Source organism: Lissotriton vulgaris, chromosome 3_1 (genome assembly GCF_964263255.1).
Source record: "Lissotriton vulgaris chromosome 3_1, aLisVul1.2, whole genome shotgun sequence".
Taxonomy (NCBI): Eukaryota; Metazoa; Chordata; class Amphibia; order Caudata; family Salamandridae; genus Lissotriton; species Lissotriton vulgaris.
The window spans coordinates 1,119,262,148-1,119,282,870 of record NC_141689.1 but is presented as its reverse complement, the minus strand read 5'-3'; positions in this window follow the sequence as shown (position 1 = coordinate 1,119,282,870).

The following is a 20,723-nucleotide window of genomic DNA, read 5'->3' as shown; positions in this document are numbered from 1 at the left end:
GGGAGAAAAGCAAAAATTATGAAAACCACCTTGTCTAATGAGAATCCGTCTTCAACATCGTCCCAGAGTTCCGCTACATCCCAAACTGTTATTGAAGGGGACAATTTAGCATCAACCCTTGGGGATGTAGCACCTGCTGAGATGGGACCGTATTTCCGGTCAAAGTTGGAACATATTTTTAAAAAGACATGCCTCCCTATATATGATAGGTTGGACTCCATAGAAAGTAGACTTAAGAGCTCTAACTTTCATTTGCTTCAGCTTAGGTGCGGGGAGGGAAAAGGGCCAGTGGGACAAATAGTATACAGACGAATATGCCAGGGCAAAATAAAGTAGTTGTTGAACTTACAGCACCCCTACAGGCAATGATAATGCTGTTGTTTCTGTTTTTACTTGGCCTCCAGTGCCCGGCCCTGTAAACCTTTCCAGCAATCTAGTAGGGGCTTATCATGCTCCGCAGAGGGATAGGACTCGGCAAGTGCAAGATAGTGGATCTGCCACGCAACAGCAAGTAACGGCTAACCCCCCCCTGCCCAATCTATAACTAGCCTACAAAGCATTGACCTTCCACCAGAATCGGCCCCTTATGTGGTGGTTTTGGTGGGGGTTCCTCCACTGAACCAAGGCAAAAGGGAGACGTACATGGAGCTTAAGATCAAGTGTATCTTTTGGCTTAATGCTAATCGACCATTACCACACCATGTATGTGCAGAAACATTGTTTGCTAGAAAAGTGGATTGGGTGGGGAAGCGGACAAAGGCTGTGGTGGGGGATTGTGTAATCTTCAATTTCAGGGATAGGAGGGCTGTTGAATATATTTGTAACTGTCCCAAGTAGATCCAGCATCCTTAATCCAATCGTTATCCTTGGCCTACTTTTATCCACCTACATATATTGTCCCTAGGGAAATATTGCCAAACGAAGGATCAAAGAATTGGTGTACCCCAGGGAGCATAAGGATGTTCAATAGGTACGATGTTTTATCTGGGTTGGAAGATTGCGACTGACAGCGAACATCGGTATGTTGCTGGAGGACTAGTACAGTAGCCTTTCTTGAGGATAACTCAGATAGGAGCACAAATCAATTTATCGATAACGTTGGCTCTCAGGGTGGTGCATCTGACCCTAAGTTAAATGGAATTAGTTTAAATGCAGAGAGTGTAGCATTGAACCTGGAGGGCTGTGAGGTATCACTCACTCTTGTTCTCAGAGAGACAAGCTTCCTGCCATCCATTGAGTCGAACAAAGTGTATGGGCAAGATCTTTTAATTGATGGGTCTGAGAATATTGTTAGTTCTCCCAACGTAAACTGCTTGATATCATTAATATCATGGAACTTGGCAGGTTTGGGGTCGAAACTAGCCTCGCCAGACTGGTCGGATTTTATTGATGAATCTGATATTTGTCTTTTTCAAGAGACTTGGTCTGTGGATCCTGTATTTAGGCTGGGATATCTCAATTTCTATGTCCCTGCTGTAAAAAAGAAAAAGGTTCGACCAGTAGGAGGATTGGTGATTTGGGTTAAGCAGAACCTAAATTGTAATATCCATCTGCTTCCTGTCTTAAATTATGACATTCTTGCAGTGAGACTCAGTTTTCCCTCAGGTAAAAACATTGACGTTTTCAATGTCTATGCAAGGGGCTTACCGGGAGGGAAAAGTCTGAGGTAATAACAGCCTTAGACGTTCTAATCAAGACCCTGCCAAGCAATACATTGCCTCTGATAGCGGGAGATTTTAACACGACTTTTGAGCCGTTAGGGCACGACGACCTAAGCCTAACGGAGGAGGAAGACTCGAGATGGGGGGATTCCTCAACTCGAGCTGAAACCCCTAAGATAATGGACTGAGGCTGCATTATATCTGAAGGGGTTATGTTTGGGGAATCAACTAAGGGCCGCTAATGGCCGAACACCATCAGATAGGAAGGGCAACAGAAAATACGATAATGGCCATAGATCTAGTTGTATAGACTACTTACTTGTCCACCTAAAATTGTGGCATTGCCTTGTTGACATGGAAGTAAAGTCACGTATAGAGAGCGATCATAACCCCCTTACCTCACAATTTAGACTGGGGCTAGCTGGAGTGGCAGTAGCAACCCAGGGTGTAGTAGCCCTGTACCGCCTTAGCAAATGACGAGCGCCACCTTAAGTGGAGTAAAGTAATCGAGCACCCTGACACCCTGACTTTGATTAAAAATTACGTAAATGAGGTATTGGAAAACTTGGGCCCAATTGTGATCAATGGGGCCTCGGACTCTTCCTTTACTGAAGCTCAAACTAACCTTTTTGCCAAACTTAAAACATATTTTTGTAAACCGAGCTCAAGTAGAAATAAGTTTAGGAAAAAACCCGAGAGCTGGTATAATGTTGCTTGTCGGCAAGCACAGGCCGAGCTGGGTCTGGCACTAAAAACTAAGGACCCTAGCAAAGTAAGAGAGGCGTGAGGTTGCTATAGGAAAGCACAGATTGGGGCAAAAAGATATGGGAAGAGTGCAAGTGGCAGGAGCTAAAGGAGGCCTGTGCGTCTAAAAACTCTAAATCATTTTGGGACATATTCAAATGGGATAGGGGTGGGTGTCCGGACTGCCCGCAGAACAATGTTGCTAAAAACTCGTGGATTGACTATTTTAAGCCACAATACATATGGCTGAGATACCCGCCACCCCCTCGCAACACAATCCCCAAGGATGGGAAACCGGAAACAGTTCTGAACTTTTGGAAGACGGGAGGGAGTGACCCTCCCGGCCGTATTTATTAAAATATGAAACAAAATTAAAACATTAAAATATCAGTTTCATATTATGTACAATTTCATTACCACATTTGCGATGTTTGGCTAACCTTAACATATACTCTAATACAAAGGTTCTCCTAGCCGAACTAACATCCTACAAAATATTAACTTGCAATTTGAAATTGTACATCCTAACGTTTAAGGGCCAACGGCAAGGTCGTAACCGGTGTCAAGATCCCTAAACCAGAAATGACCCCCTCACTTGTGAGGGGCGACCGCACAGAGGCGTACCTCAAGTGCAACTACCAATTTCCCTTGACTTGACGGGGGCCCCATTAAACTCGACGCCACTTAAAGGTCGTTCGAGGACTCGTGTGAGGTATCTAGAAGGTAGCGTAGACCCCCCTCCCAAACCCCACACAACTTACCACATCTGCCGTCGCAGATGACATGGCCCCGGGAAATTCTCTAGGAGGGGGCTGTAACCCCTCCTACCCAGGAAGGGGCCTTGACCGCCTTTCCTTTCCTTTCGGCGGCCCATCCTTAGAAGGAACCGCCTCCCCGTTGAGGGGCCAATGGCCACCTCCCTCGAGCGCTCCCATCCGTAATGGGTGACGCCCACTCATAGGGATCTACCAATTAGTGCTCACTGATCATGACCTTACCGCCCGACAATAAATACGACAAACTATCTAAATTACTAAATTACTAAAGAATTATATATTATAAGCATGATTATTGATCAACACTAGTGCAAATACTTTATTTGAAAACATCCAACACATGACCATCTTTATTGCAGATTCAAAATATCACGACAGTCGTCACAACCTGAAAGAAAATAGAGTTACCACATAAAAAACTTTATTCACAACAAGTAGCTGTCCTCAGGGGCTGGTGGGTGGGTCAAAATTGGCTCTTCGTTCCGTCTCGAGCTCACGTGCAGCGAGGAGGTGCAGCTTCAGAGCACAGGAACAAGAGGATGCTTTCTTGGCTTGTTGCTCCTTTTATCCGTCTTCAGGGCGGGCGTACACCCGCCCCTGCCTGCCCCAAAGGGCGTGGCCGGCCGCGTCAGTGTCTAGGCCAGCCCACTCCAGGGCGGGAAAAAGGCGCGCCCCGGCTACGCCGCTTCGGGCATACCAGCCGAGGCCCGCCTCCCGCCCAAGATGGCTTCCCGGGGGGATCGTGGTACTCCACCATACGTTCGGGGGGACCGAATGGTCGCCCCTTTCCACTTGTAGTGCTAGTGATGAGAGTGATGGTTTATTTACCTTCACATTTTATGGAGAAGCCGCCTTTACCTTAGAGGATGTCGATAGGGCACTAGTGACAGTAACTGAGGGAAGAGCCCTGGGCATTGATTGCGTTCCCGCCAACGTGTTTTTAAATGATAAACAAGTTTGGCAAATATACATTGTTTATTTGGCAAATGCAATAGCCCAAGGAATGGCTGTCCCTCTCTCTTGGAAGGAGCAGAAATTGTCCCGGTATTCAAAAAAGGGGATAAGTCTGTAGCAGGCAACTACAGGCCTATTAGTCTAATTGACTCTATTCAGAAAATTATGGGTTGATTAGTCTTGGGAAAAATACAGACCTGGATGGACGAAAAGAACATCTTGAGTCCATTACAGGCCGGTTTCTGTCCAAAAAGAAGTACGATTGACCAAGTCTTCCGGTTTATTACTCTTTACTGGCAGACTGTGGTCTTGGGAAAAAGAGCTCTGTATGCTGTGTTCGTTGATCTGAGTGCATCCTTTGATCTAGTACCGCGTTGAAAACTTTGGCGAGTCTTGGAGGGGTTGGAGATGGCCCCGGAGCTGCTGACATTGGTCGTGCGCTTGCATGAGGGTGGTTTTGCTCGGGTTCGATGGGGGCAGCAGGGAGAGGGTACCGAAACCTTCCCCGTTGAGTGGGGAGTGCGACAGGGTTGCGTCATTGCGCCTACCCTGTTTTCGCTCTTCATCAATGGGGGGGCGGACTACCTTTCCTTGGTCCCAGCTGATGCCCCTGTGTTGGCAGGTACTCGTGTCCCAATCCTCATGTTTGCGGACGATACTCTGATTATTTCCAAAACACCGAGTGGCATCCAGCGGGCCCTCCGGCGGTTCGGAGACTTTTGCCTCTTGCACGGACTAGAAATAAACCCTGCTAAAACAAAATGTATGTCTTTCAATGAACACAAATCCTCAAAATCTTTCAAATCTTTTGGAGTAAGTATATATATGAATAACTGCCCACTAGAGCAGGTTGACACCTTTACATATTTGGGTGTAACCCTGCAGAGGGACATGCGCTGGACTAGCCAACCTGATTTGGCTGTACTAAAGCACCGGCAGCAGTCAGGTCTTCTTCTAAAAAAAATTAAAAATTCCCTAACTAAACCAATTAGTCCAGTTCTTGAGATATATGGGATGAAGGTACTATGTTCGGCCCTCTATGGATCCCAACTATGGGGGTTCGAAAACCTAAAGCGCCTGTCACTGGCGGAAAATGAGTTCCTGAGTAAAGCTACTAACGTCCCGCAAAGCCCTCCATTAATACCACTTTTCTGGGACCTTCGTAGGAAAGCAGTTAAGGATCTGGCAGTTCTACGCCAACTTTTTTATTGGCGTAGAATATGGACTACTGAGGAACTTTTGCACTATGCTCAGGGTCTAAAGGACATTATTGAAAAAGATTCCTTCCACAAAATTAGTTGGCTGAAGGAAATGAGATCCCTGCTAGTAAGATTGGGAATGAGTGAATTGTGGGACAACCCCTTAAATGCAGTATTTCCCTCTAAAAAATCCTGAAGGATAGATATTGGGAGATGGTTTTCTCATCAACTTGCTCAAATGGTCTCTCCTCCCATCTCACAGGTCGATTCCTTGAAATCAAGTTTTGTCCAGCACAAGAAAGGTATGGGGATGTTATTGAAAAGCCTGTTGACCGTAAACTGTATTTCCAGTTTAGGGTAAGTACCCTTCCGACAAGCTTATTCACTGCTAAATGGGCGGGGACAACTGATGACAAATGTCCGAGGTGTACGGATCCACAAGAATCTGTTAGTCACATTTTGTTCTTTTGTCCTCTATATTTAGCACCTCAGCAAAAGTGGATAAAACCAATCTGTCGACTAATTGGTACTCGTAGACATGAAGAGGCACTCAGAGTTTTATGTACAGACCCCAACCCCTCCATTGACATAGCTGTAGCGAAGTTTCTGAAATGGGCCTGGTCAATTCGTATAAAACAGAAGTCTTTGTCAAGTGAATAGTGCCCTAGTCTGTCCATATTCATGATTCCCGAATTACTCTATACCCTATATAATGAATTAGTGAATATAGAGCATCGTCTGTTGTAATATTGTAAATTTGGCAAATTTTAAAAATCATTTTATTTTGCATTTTTATAAAATATTATATTCGATCGTTGTCGTAGGGAGTTTAATTACGTCTTAATTATTTATATAAATCATTTTATCAGGATTGTTTTATTCTATAATTGCTGGATGTTTTATGAAATGCTTTTATGACATTGATTGTAGAAAAAAATTATCGATATAGAGCGTCATTTTCAATATCTGTAGCTATGTGTTTTTCTATCTATACTTTGTTAATTACTTCTTTCATCTACATTAACTCTATTATTTATCTCAAATACGTTTGCCAAAATATAGACTCTCAGTTACATATGGTACAATATAGACAACAAATATATAAACTATTTGCTTTTAAACATAATTTTCTAAATGCAATATCAATTAGCTCAAATAATATTCCAAACACTAATTATAAATACTAATAGTTTGCACTCCTGTCTACTTTCTGTTCACATCTTCCCAATAGGCCGAATGATGTACTCAAAACTTTGGCTTCAAAAATAACAAATATGAATTTGATAATTCATGAGGCAATCTAGGTTTGAATTCCAAGTGGGCATCATTGCAATGTGTCCATCCTTTATTACACTTAGAATGCACAGTATAGTGTCCAGTTGTTGTAGTAGGTCCATCATGGAAAATAATAGCCACTGCTATAAAAGATCTTCCTGAAATAGATATGTAACTTCCAATAAAATGTAAAATTTTTGTTTGCAATTTTCTTCCATTTGCTCTACAACGTTGTAGCATTAAAATTAGATATTTTCCAAATCTTTATATATGTAATGTAGACAACATCATGGATTTACAATGGGACCATCTCATGTCCCGATTAGCAATTTGTTAAAAGGTACTGTTTGCAGTCTGGTATTGTCAAGTATATGAATCGTTCTGTTTGTATTTCAGTGGTAGAAGTAAATGAACACTCTTCACACTTATGATCCCATCTGTAACTTAGTCCCAATATGTTTTTCAATCTGTATTCCTTCATGTTCTAATACTCCAAGCATAAGCATTAGACATTCTTGTGCATCTTGTTGTATATTGAGAGTAAATCTCAAAGAAGCAGTACATATATTCAAAAGATGCCAAATGCCAGAAGCAGTATGCATTTTACTTTTGTCAGTTACCAACTGTTGAAATACATGATGTAGTACAGAACAGAATATTTTTTCGGGGGCGTCTTGTTTTTCACTTGTCCCGCCCGCGATTCTTATTTGCTGTTCCGGGTCGCATATTGCATATTGCATGCTCCTGCCCGGTCGCGATGAGTATTTCCTGTTCGGGAACACATATTATGTGTTCGCAATGCTTTTTGTGTGCTTGGGGCGGAAATATCATGCAAACTTGCCCATGCGGTCGCAATGGGCGCAGCCGTCTTGTTTTTCACTCTATTGCTATGGTTCTGGGCCTGTTTTTCTATCCTCCTCTATCTTTGCAATCCTTTGTTTCTGTACACTTTTTTCTAATCATTTTTATCTGTTATCTCTCTCTCTATTTTCATGATTCTATATTTAGAGTTTTTTTCTAGTTTTTGTGTCTTTTTTTAATATCTTTTTCCATAACTTGCTTTTTTCATTTCTTTTTTTTAGATTCTTTATTGGCATTATCACAGTTATACCAAATCAAACTGAACAAAAAATGAATTCCATATTTCATCCAAGACCCACCCCGCCTCACCCTCCACCCTCCCATGGCTAAATACGTACAGTTTCGGTGTCAGATATTTACAGAAGATTTACAGGAAAAGTAAAAATACAGAGTAGGATATTTGAAATTAATTATTCACCATTCAGAATGGACCAGTACGTTAGGGGAGCCCAAACAGCCATACCTTTAGCTTTCAGTTTGCGGCCCTTTCTAAAATAAACTGCTTTTTCGAATCTATATATTGACAGAAATCTTTCGAGCCACTGTTGACCTGTTGGAGGAATTGGATCAAGCCAATGAGTGGCTAAACATAACCTAAAAACAGTAGAAGCAATAAATAAGAAAGAGGTTGGAGAGCTTCCTACCCCTAGTACAATCAGTTGGAGAATAAGTTCGGTTTCCCTGCCCAGCATAGTTGTTAAGAAGCCCTTAACACTTAGTTTCAAGGTATCTAAAACGGAACGTGTAGCGAACATATGAACACTGTCTGCTGCTGGATACTGGCACTGTGGGCATGTGGAGCCTGTTCCCTTACCCCAGGTGCAATATACAGACTGTACCACATTTTAAAACATTGTAGTAGTAAATTAGTTGCCATAAATGAAGTCTGGGCCAGATATAGTGATTTCTCCGGGTTCAATCTCTAGCAGATTTTGCCAACAATCTATATGTTTAGTCAGGTCATCCAGTGATTTTATACAATCCCCCTAAAGTGATTGAACCTTTAAATCATTCATCCATCAACCTCACCCTGGAGAAGCCAGAGGCTCCTCCCAGTTTTGTGCTTATGTAGTCTCTTATTTGGATTTTTTTTTTTAAAACTGTTGATTGTCTAGCCCAAACGTGTCCCTTATAACATCAAACAATAACAGTTCAGACTTGTTTGTAAGGTCTCCAATTATTCGTACTCCTTTTTCATGCCAGTGCCTCATATGGCCATCTTTAAAGATATGTGGAAAACAATTATTCCTATATAATGGGGTATAAGCATTAAAACTTACAAGACCTAGTTTTCTACAGACCGAAGTCCAGAGCTTAAAAGCACAGATTAGAGTTTTAAATGTAACCTGTTTAAAGTAGTTAAAGTCAATGTGCTGTGAAAGGCACCCCTTAGCCTCAGTTCCTAAAATCAACTCACCTTAAAAATGGTGACAGAGGATCCTACCTTCATTAATTATATCATCTTTTTCGTTAAGCAATATCCCTATTTTCTGCAGCAGCGCCGCCCAATGCCCACCCTGCCTCTATTTCTAGGCAAACTTAGTAGTTTAAATGCTCTTCGAGGGCGGCAGTTAGCCCAGATAAATTAATAAAAATGTGGTTCATTGTAATAAACCAGGCATTACAGATGGACATGGGGATGGCTCTTAAGAAATTCAAAATCTTTGGCAAAAAAATCATTTTGATGACATTGCATCTCCCTGTCATCGTAAGCTTTAAATTCTCAAGACGGCTAAATTCAGTTTTAAATTGAAAAATAGTTTTCCATGATTTTGGAGAATAGACTGCTTTCTGAACCACTTGTGCGTCGCTTATCTGAAGGCCATTACCAGTCAAGATCTGGGTTTTGTTCTGATTCAGTCGGTAGCCTGATAGTTTCCCAAAGATATCTATTCCTTTCTCGATCTCGATTAAAGCATTTACAGGATTTTAAGTAATTATGGCAAGATCATCGGCATACCCCAATATTTTTGTATTCCCCCAAATGTTACGCACTCCGACAATCAAATTGTTAGCTTCAATCCTTCTAACCGGATCTATATAAAACGCAAACAGTAGGGGTGAACAAGGACACCCCTGCCGGGTCCCTTTACTAATAAATATAGGATCCAACATCTCCCCCTTGATTGAAATTTGTGCGGTCAGATTTATGTACATTGATTTCAAAGCTGTGATGAATTTGCCTCCTACTCCTCTGTCCTTTAAGACTGCCCATAAAAAAGACCAGGAGACCCTATCAAAGGCTTTCTTTGCATCAAGCAGGATAAGCCCAATAAGGTCCCGGTAATACCTACCGCATCAAAAAGAGTAATAACCCTCTGGAAGTGATCTATTGTACTGCGTCCCAGTACAAGCTCATGTTGAGTTGGGTAAACTAATCTCTTGATATGAGCTGCAAGTCGAGCAGCGAATATCTTAGTGTATATTTTAATGTCACTATTTATTAAGGTAATAGGGTGGTATGACCCCATTTCATTAGGTGGTTTCCTTTCTTAGAAAAGACTACTATATTAGCTATTAGCAATTCGGCCATATAGATTTATATTAGCATCCCCACAGATGATTAGTGGTAGGGCCCAGCCCACCAACTCAACAACTCAACCAATCAAATAAGGTTGAGTCATCAAGTATCGAACCATAAAGAGAGCATAGAATAAAAGTGTAGCCCTCGGTGAGGCATTGAGTAATAACCCATCTGCCATTTTGATCGGATTTGGCACTTGGGAACCTTAAACCTGTGCTCTTCTTTGCCATAACTGCATCTCCTCTTGTACGGATCCCCTGCATAGTAGCAGAAACCAAGTGATATATTTCTATTTCATTGATCCTAAGTCTACTGGCCTCAATGTGGGTCTCTTGGAGACAAATTATGTCTGCTTCGGATATTGCACATCCACAACAATCCTTTGTTTTTTCAAGGGATTATTCAGGCCACATATATTGATTGAGACTATCCTTAATTTATTTAACACCCTTTTTTAATATACAACATGTCCATTCTGCTCTTCTTTCTATTTACCACTACTACTAACATTAAAACTACCATATCTGACATCTCAAATACAACAATCTGGGTTGCCACCCCCACCCCTGTGTCTTCCCCCTACCCTCTATCCCAGAGGTCTTCAAACCTTTGTCGGCCGAGCCTCCCCATTGAAACCTTTTTACAAGTCGAGCCCCCCACCGCCACCACCACCTGATAAAAAAGTTCTGGAAGCTGGAACTCTGCATCAGTGATGGCCATTCCCTCTTACAGAGCCCAGGTGGTGTAGGGCAAATAATATTAAATAAAGTAAGAGTGTTTAGTAAACTGAAGTTTTTGTAGTGCTTGTGCTTATTCTAAGTTCAAATGAAAAGAAAACAATTAGCATAAAAAAATTGATTGGTGCTTTATTTTTCACATAAAAAACAACATTTAGGATAGATTAGCAAAAACACTCCCAAAACAGGAGTGCATGTTTTTCTACAGAGAGACAATGTGTGGATGGATTCTTGCTTCTGCCATCCTTAGGTTGTGCTCCACTTCCAGTCTTGAGCAGTGCCTGGAAACAGGAGTGCGCACAAAATGTTGTAATATATCTTTGTTCAGTTTTATATAGCGGGAACATGACCCAAAGGTATTGGAGCGCTTTACAGGAACATCTTTTACATTACACAGGCACACATTCATTTTTTGTAAGCACAGGGAGATTTAGTGATTTGCCCAGAATCACAGGATGTTGAGCAGACATCAAGAATTGAACCTGGTTTCCCAGCTCTACAATCATCAGCTCTGGCTGTTGTGCCACATCCTTTCCCCTAAACAATATATCAGAAAAAGAAGTTCCACAAAACATGCTTTCTGACACAATTAAAAAATCCAGGATTATGTGGAGTATGGCCAGGTGTTGCCATGTCTGGAGGAGGCCAGCCACAGTTTTCCAAGAAGGCCTTGGGGACATTTATATCATACACATGTGATATAAGTGATTCAAGAGGATATATACATCTTTATTCTCTAGCAGCATCAAGAGTCAATTTGTTGGCAGATAGAGTTGGCTTATAAAGAAGATCGCCTTCCAAAGATTCAGGAACAGCTGCACAAGAAAACATTTAAATTTGGTCTACAAAGAAGCGAGGACAGATGATAGGCATACTTGACAATATTTGTTATATTAGGTTTGTGGACTTAGCTCTAGGGATTGGAACATGTTAAACAAGCATCAGTGACTTTAATCAAGGTCTAATTCCTTTATAGTAAGTCACTGGTAAATTAAGTGATTTTGTCCAGGATCACAAGATGTTGAGCCGATACCAGGACTCGAACCCAGGTCCCCAGAACCAAAGTCAGCACCCATGGCATTAATGCCAAATCCGCTCCTCCTTGAAACATCCAACGTTCCCACTAGTATTGGGACGAAGGGGAAAGGACCGAGGTTTTAAAAAAATAATACAAAAAGCTCTTCACTCTTACCTGCCAGAGAATGGAATCTTCAGGAAGGATACAACCATTGTAAACTCCTTGCAGTGAAACGCACTTCCGACGTGGGAAGCAACATGGGGTTCAACTAGACCTGAACTTTGGGGGGCTAAGTCTCCCAGCCAGGGCTAACCCTAACACTGATTGCTTCAGCACATGTTGCAGCAGAAGGGACCGCTTCCGGTTTTAGACGTCACATGGATTGTGGAGAGCTTCAGTGGGCACTCTCCCCTGTGAGCTGTCCTGTTTCAATCTCAGCCCTCCCAGCAAGTTTCAACAGCAGCTTGGGCTGTGGGGTCTGATTGCATTGCTGAACACTGATAATCCGTAGTCCTCCTTTGTCACTCACATCCAAACAGACATGGCTGAAGAGCATGGGTACTGAGACAAGACACAACAGTAAGATATGTTATGGGCACAGATTTTATCATGTGTGAATTGACAGTATCTGAATCGGTGGCGGCAGCCATGTCAAAGTCCTTAAACATACAGGACCGCCTGTCTGACCAGTTTCGACCACCTGCAAAGGGTCGCAGTTTGGACACACCCTGTGAGTGCAGGTGAGTCCCCAAAGTGTTATGTTATTGCGTATTTGTATTTGTAAAGCGTGCAGCTACTCAATAAAGTGTGGATCAGAGTTAAGAGAAATCCAAACAAAGGCATACTCTGTTGACAAGTTGCAGTTGCGAAGACCAGAGGGATGAGGTAGCTGCTGGACCCAGTGGTGTATTTTGACCAGACAAGGGTGCCACCCATAAAGGGGCTTCTGACTAAGACCTGGGGATACAATTGCCTTCACATTAGGTGCGCAACGCCCATAGGGCTCAAAGGGCTTCAGCGCTCTCAACCCCCTGCCCCCCAAACCCATCTGTCGTGTGTGTCAGCCCCGGCTGAACAGAATTCTGGTGGAAAACCACCAGTGTGCTGGATGCACAGCGTGGATTAATGTATTTATATTTCACATTCTTAATCAACAATGAAATCACCAGTGCTAATCAACTCAATTTAAACCTCACACTTATCTGAAAGTACTTATTCCAGCATCACAAAAAATGTTTTTTGTTGTTCATTTAAATAAAAATTGTCAACATGTGCAAAATAAAATCATTGCATTTAACTAAATGCTGTACCAAATCAAAAACTTCAACAAATAATATGACTTCAGTGGTGTTCCGAAGTTACATAGCCATGCCCAATGCATTTCGGGACTAAACTCAAATCCCTTCTTCAGGGGACACTGTAGGAATAAAGAAACATACATAAACATACCATATATAGAATGCTGATATCATTTGAATTCTTTAAGATGGATCGTTTAACATGTCCAGGAGTGCCAGCACAGACCCTGTATGTATTTAACCCAAGGCAATACCAAGAAGGTAGAGCTGTGATTTTGTGCACCATACCCGAATTTGTGAAAAGAAGCAGCGAGCATGCCCTCTATCTAAAACCCTGTGAATAAGTAACTCACAAGCTATTGAGACTGCATGCGAACCTGCACAAAACCTGTGTGCACCTCACTTAACAACTTACTGGAGGGCTGTAACAAATGGTGAAACTCAAGTAAAAAATGTAGGCGAGACAACTACAGGAAAAAATTAATCTGCGGAAAAAATATGAAATCCCTGTGTGTGTGTAACCGTTGGCACCTTATTTCAGTTATGGATTAAAAAGAACCTGAAAAAATTACTTACGAGTGGAGCAGTGACGACAATGTCGAACTGCTGGGGACAGCTCGATGTAACAACCAACTTCTGAACTATACGCTGAAAAAAAAAAAATCAGCGGTGTGTGGGTTTAAAACATGCTGAAGTGCATTGCATGTCATGCACAAAAATTACCTGAAACCGTGCCCGTTCTTCACTGCACTGTAATTCGATGTTCACCTTAAACCAAAGTGAAATAATTGCAACTCCCGGCTCTACTCTTTTCTCATTTGCCAGGTCCCATATGCAACATTGATGGTGTAACTCCCAAGTCCTGGCTGAGACAGCTAGACAATTTTGGAGCTGCCAGCGCACCCGAGTACTTCACAGGTCTTTAAAAGACCATTTACGTGTTAATGAGACTTTGTTTTCATCCCCTTCTTAGAGCCCCTGAATCTCCACTCTTCTTATTGCTGGAAGAATTAGCCCCCTCCCACTCCCCACCACCTCTGAAATCGTTGCGCCCCTGGCCTTTAAAGAACTGTGATTCCAGAAACTCTCAGCCGAGCCCCCAGCAGCTGGGGCTGGATCAGCCCGGGCTGAGAGAGACAACTGGCGCCTGAAAGCAATAATAGAAGGTAAATGCGCGCCCCCCCTGGAGGGATGCTGCGCCCCCCCAGGGGGGCGCGCCCCACAGTTTGAAGACCTATGCTCTATCCCTAGGCAAGAAAGGTCCGAAGACCCTCATGATGCCTCCTGCATGAAACTGCTCTCCCCGCTGCCTGTCCAGCTCCATCCACGAGAAAACTAAACTGAAAAAGCCCTAAAAGAACCCCCACAAAAGAGAATGGAAAGCAGTTGAGCAATTTAATATAGTTAAGCTAGCAGAGCCCCTTCCCTTTCCCAAAAAAACAACACAAGAAAAGTAGATTCTATCTAGTCACTTAGCTCACAGTTATCCCTCAGGTATCCCTCAATTATCCCTCAGGCCACTTGGAGACCCTAGTCCCCGAGTTGTCTTGAAGGTAATCTTGAGCTTGAATTTCTGATGTGAATATTCTAGTGGCACCCTTATAAATAATTTTAAGTCTTGCTGGACTAAGTAAAAAAGCCTCTGCTCCTATCTTTTGGAAAAGCAAAATTAGTTGACGGAGCCTCCACCTTCTCTCAACTGTAATATGGCAGAAATCAAGTCTCACAAAGAAGGAGAGATCCTCCGCAGACCGTCGTGTCTCTGGTCTCGCTTTGTCAAACACTGCCTGGCGCAGGAGAAAATTGCCAAAAAAAGATTAGTATGGCTCTTGGTTTGTCACTAGAGTTATTAGGGTCGTGTTTCTTTTTAAGCATGAGAGGGAAGCAATGAACCAGCTGAATCTCCTTTTCCCAATCCCACTGCCCAAGCTCAGGAAAACCCCCTTTCAGCAGGTGCAACACAAAGCCTCTAATGTCGCCCCTCCTCCACATTTTCAGGGATACCAAGAAGTCTTAAATTGTTGAGATGCTGGCGATTTTCAAAATCTTCTAGTTTCCACATAACGTCCATCATAAGGGATTCATTTAACGAATCCAGTCAGGCTGATCTCTCTGCACCAGTAATCTCATCGGAGGATTTGTTTACTTTTCGTATTGCTCCTTGAAGCTTCTTTGTTGCGAGATGGGCACGTTTATGGTCTTGTCTTGCTTCACCTTGTATCTGTTTAAGGGTATCGTATATCAGAGTCATTGAGGGGGGCTCTATTGCATTTTCAAGTTTATCGGTCTGTTTTACAGATCCGCTACCAGTGTCTCATTTATCAAGCCTGCCATTCTCACTCAGAAACTGAGTGGTTGAGAAGTCCCATTTGAGCTGGCTATGATCAGATCCCAATTACCCAGACTCTTGCAATACTCTCCCACTTTTAGGTTTTTGCCTGCATTTGGTTAAAGAAGGGAGTTGCTTTTGTGTACTGGGATTAGAGAGAGGGCTGTCGGAATACATCCCTGAGTTGTCAAGATCAGTTAGGTCACCGGGAATAGACAGTTCAAAGTCTTCATTAAGAGTAACCCTGGGCGAAGCACTACGCTACGCTCACGGAGTTTGCGAAGTTTGCGCAACTTCGCACTACCCGAGCTGCACGTAGCACAGTGCGAATACGCATAGTGCAGCGTAGCGTAGTGCAGCGGTCATTTTTTGCTTGTTCGCGGTCCTCAACGTTATGTTCGCGACCGCAAGCAAGCAAAATGACATCCCGGCGAGATTCTCAACGCGGGGAGGTCAGGTTTCTCATTGTGAGTGGTTGCGCATGCTCGCGACCGCTCTCAATGAGAAACTACCAGTTCCCGTTGAGAAAGCCGCCACTCGAGTAATAATCTACTCGGCAGCTAAAAACTACAGCTCGCACCCTGCAAGATGCCGTTTTCGATGATTGCACAGTGCCGGATGCTTGTCCGCGCGGTGCAATCATTGAAAACGCATCTTGCCCAGTGCGAACATGCTACTACTCAGCTCCCGTATTGCTACGTGAAGTTCGCGTAGTGCGAAGTGCACTTCGTGTAGCGCTACTTCGCGAACTACGCCCACCCCTAATTAAGAAAAAAAAATCTCCATATTCAGGTGTTCGTGGGCCCTCCTCCAGTGTTACAATAGGCATAGAGTTAGAGTGATTGACTTGATTCCCTTTCATATGCACAGTTTTCTCTGTGTTTCCATCCTTATCAGTGATACCAACTGCCCCACTGCTAACGAAGGCTTTGTGATTCTCCACATCTCCCCATACTGAGCAAGGGTCCTCTACATCCACCATACTGATATCGCCTTTATTAATATTCATAGTGGTACTCACAGTGTCCTCCATTATCTCCTGGGTCACTGTTTCCTCTAGTAACCCTTTAGACAGTATTGGCAGTAGCTCCTTCTCAGCGCTCTTTGGTTTTGCTGCAGATTTTCCCAGTCCAGAAAATATCCCGGGTACCACCCATTGCTTTACAGACCCGGCACCAGTCATTTCAGCTAGACGCTGCTCACGCGCCTTGGGCTTCCCTACTTCCCCCTCACTCATTCCCGGGACGGGAGTAGCGTTCCTGGCTTTTCCTCCACTCAATGTCTTCCGTGGAGCTGGCGGACGACCTCACCCCCCTGCCGCCTCTGTTACCCCACCAGCCGCAATGCTTTTCTCGCCACGATTCAGCGGGGGCTTTGGCTGTCTTGGCGGCATGTTTGGCCCGGGAGCCAAGATCATCACCTTTCACCAAAGGACTCAGCGAGCACCACCAATGCCGCAAATGCCTTCAGGACCGCCCTCAGGGATGTACTCACAAATGGCCAAGGAAGTAAGGAAAAGATTAGTATTTTAGCTTTCCCAGTCGTGCCGCGTTTGTTGACAGCTGTGCCCAGAATCTGGTTCAATGTATCCATCTACAGTGGAGGTTTTAGTTCATTGTGGAGCAGTGATCACACAGCCGCCATCTTGCCAGTCATTTCTTTTACTTACTTTTCTAATTCCTCCCTTTGCTTTTCCGACCCCCCCCACCCCGTCGAATTCCAGAACCATGGCCAAGGGCAAGGGAAAGGGCAAGGCTGCTCACAGCCACTGATGAAGGCAGTGCCCACATGGGATGCAGCCACGGGCCTTATTTAGTGAGGTGGAGGTGGCAGCACTTGTTTTTTTTGTCCAGCGTCACCTCCCCTTAACCTTGGCAGCCCGGGGCAGGCCTGGGTCTGGGTACGGGCTCCAGGAGCGTCATCAGCGGTGGTGAAAGGTGCACCGGAAAGTGTTTTTCACTGCTCTGGTGTTCGGCATACCAATAACCAGCTGATGCACCAGTGGTCCGATATCCTGGACCAGGAGCAGGTCCTGCTGGACCTGCTCGGAGTGGAGGTCTCAGGGCTTGGTGAGTAGCTATTTAATATTACTAATTTGTGTTCTTCTGCTCTGTGTTATATACTTCGAATATATATTTTTTCCGAACAGCAAGAATGCTGCTGCTTACATTGCAGGTAAATTAAGTTTAAAAATCTTCTGTGATTGTTATGACACTGGTGCTCGGTGCTACTAATCTTACTTGTTTGCAACTTTGCGCTCGCTTGGCCTGATTATGTAAGAGTTTACTTTAGAGAACTTAAGTTAGGTAATGCTAGAGAGACTCTAGTCCTTCCTTTGTCCTCCTGCCACTAAGAAGAGATATTAGTGGATTGATAGGTTTATTTACTTTTTAGTATTAGTTGGTAATTTTTAAGTGGTCTGCATGACGCGTCCTCTGTTGCGTTACGTGCTGCTGAGTGCTGCTTACCCCAGTCCTCAGTAGAACCTTTTATCGTTTTTTTAGTTAGTGTTAATAGGCTTATCACTAGCAGAATATCAGCAGCAGCCAACCAACAATTTGGTATATGCAAAAATGTATGCATGTGTCCTCCATCTATTCATTTTTGAGGACTAGAATAAATGGAAAAGCCGACTTAGTAAACCATTGGACCGTCTGGAATAGGTGGGCTAGGTCGGGTGGTACTCAGGCTTAGCGCTCTGTTTCTAAATTCTTGTTATCCCTGCCTCTAACTGCCTCTACTATGTCTCTCTGTACTACTACTATTAGTCTGTCTGAAGCTAAGCTTGCCCAGTTGGCCACTCTTTATTTAAAAAGTTTTAAATAAAACTCAGATTCACCAATAGCTCTAGCCACTGAGTCCAGTCCTTAAGGTTGTCCTCTTCTAGTCTTCTTAATCGTGAGGCTTTTTGACAATTCCCACCTACAAAATGCCCAACCAGATTTGACTATTTTTGAAAGGATAGGACATACTACTACTGTTGTAGGGATTCTGCACATCCAAAAGTTTTGTACAAGAAAATAGGATGTTGGTGATGGGAGGTTGGACTTTCTTCACACCTCAGTCAAAACTCACCACAATCCCATGACCGACTAGCTATAGTGTCTCATTAGCTCCCTAAACCCCCCAAGATACCCAATGATTAGACAACCCAGAACATAACACTCCTGACCTCTCATTTGCAGAAGCAATGCACACCCTTTCGCTCACTCACTCATGTAAGTCCACACCACATACCACAGAGTCTATGTAAGTTCAAAAGGTTTATTTTCAACTGACATGCTCTGTACATTGTTCTATAATGCAGTATACAAGCCAGCACCAACAGCAAAATGCATAAGATTAAAACAATAAACATTGTTACACTTACAACTACAGGTCCATAGAAGAGGAAAGACAAAATCATGATAACTGAACAGTGGTGGAAAAACCACCTTCCCCTTGGTAGTAATATAGTTTATATAATATTTTAAATAATGATCTCTGAGCGAACTCTGTGGGACCCCTCACCTTAGAAGTACTGGTTACATCATAAGCTCTGCAAAGCTCTGGTTCATAAAGGGAATCTTCCGTCTGTTATGAGAAAAATAGTGCGAGTTAGTATATTGCAAGCATTTCTCAGTCGTGCCAAAAAGTGTAGCATTTTTATGGCTAAGCAATACGGACTAACCTCAGAACTCCATAATAGGGGTGGGCGTCAAATTCCGTTCCGCTCGCAGAAATTGTGAGAATTTGACATTCTCGTGTTCCGCAGAGAGCGGGAAAATGTCAAAATGCCCACGATTCGCAGCGTACCGGAGATTTTTTCATGCTTGCGCTTTGAAAATACGTTCTCGCGCGCACGATCGCCTTACCGGGATCCTCGCATTCGCCGACAAGTTTTCGCGATCCGGTCGCGTACTCCACGAGATGTTGGTAGCCGTTTGCCCTATCTTGCGAGAGTTCGCGCCCGCGATCACGTCATTCGTCTCGCGATCATGCACCTCGAGAGTATGAGATCTCGAACAAGTCATTCTCCACCACGAGCGAGAGCATGAGGACGCGAACACGTCATATCAAACGCGTCAAGGAGCGAGAGAACCCGAACACATCATATCCAATGCGACAGGGAGCAAGAGAACGGGTACATGTCATTTTGGACGCGCCATCGACATTCGGCGGAAGTAAGGTGAAGCTCGAGAACTCGAACATGGAACATTTTCAATCTGGAGAAGATTTCTAGCAGCATAAAACCTTCTGTAAATGATGATTTGGATGAAAAAACTCCTCAGATTGACATTTGGCTGTTCTTTTTTGTGCAAGGAGTCCTTTTTTAAAATGGGGGGGATAGGGAGGAAGTGCCAAAGAATCTTTAACTTCCTGCTCCTGTCCAGCAGGCTCCTCCCAGTGCTTTAACCATCTCCTGCTCATTCTGCTTATGGATTTTGAGCTGGAAAGATCACTCATTTTGTCTGCTGCATCATCATCATTACATTTGAGGATTTTTTAATTGGATATTTTACAAGTAAGTGGTTGTTGTGTCTGTTTGATTGGGGGAATTGCAGTTGTTGCAACTACAATTTAATGTTGGTACTTATCATTCCTTAGTTTTAAATTGTTGTGGGTAGTAGTAGTCAGCTGGCCCAGAGCTCGTCATGGGTGGGTGCATGATGAAGCAACTGTACTTTTGGTGTGTTTTGAATGTATTTCATTTTCAAGCATAATCTAGGGCATGGATGGCATTGGATTGAATTGGGAAATGTGTTTTTTTGGGGTGAGGTTTCTGTTGTTGGGCCTGGCCATGTGGCTGGTGGCCATTTTGAAGCCTATTTAGATATAAACAATGGTTCCGTCGGGTAATATCAATTTCAGGTAAGGAACAAATCTTTCAACAGACATATGCGTTATAAATCAACATATCATGTGTTTTTATCAAGAGAGATTCATCAAATGCAAATCTAACCAAAGAAGTAAGGGTAATGAACAGTTTTAATCACTGTATTTCTTCAATTTAACGTTCATATTATACATGTGATAGACCCTTTGTAAAATGCTTTGAAAACACAGAAAAAGAAGCAATTAATACTTCCTATTAAACGGCGCAACAATATAAAAAGTTAATAGTGACATTCCGTGACTTTAGTGACATAAATAGTGAATCTCTCTTGATAAAAACACATGATATGTTGATTTATAACGCATATGTCTGTTAAAAGATTTGTTCCTTACCTGAAATTGATATTACCCGACGGAACCATTGTTTATATCTAAATAGTACTGCCCAGGCTCTGAGGGATACTGGGTTACCCCATACTACGTTTGCATTTTGAAGCCTAGGCCTGCAAGCTTGTCTGGCCTTGTCTGCCAA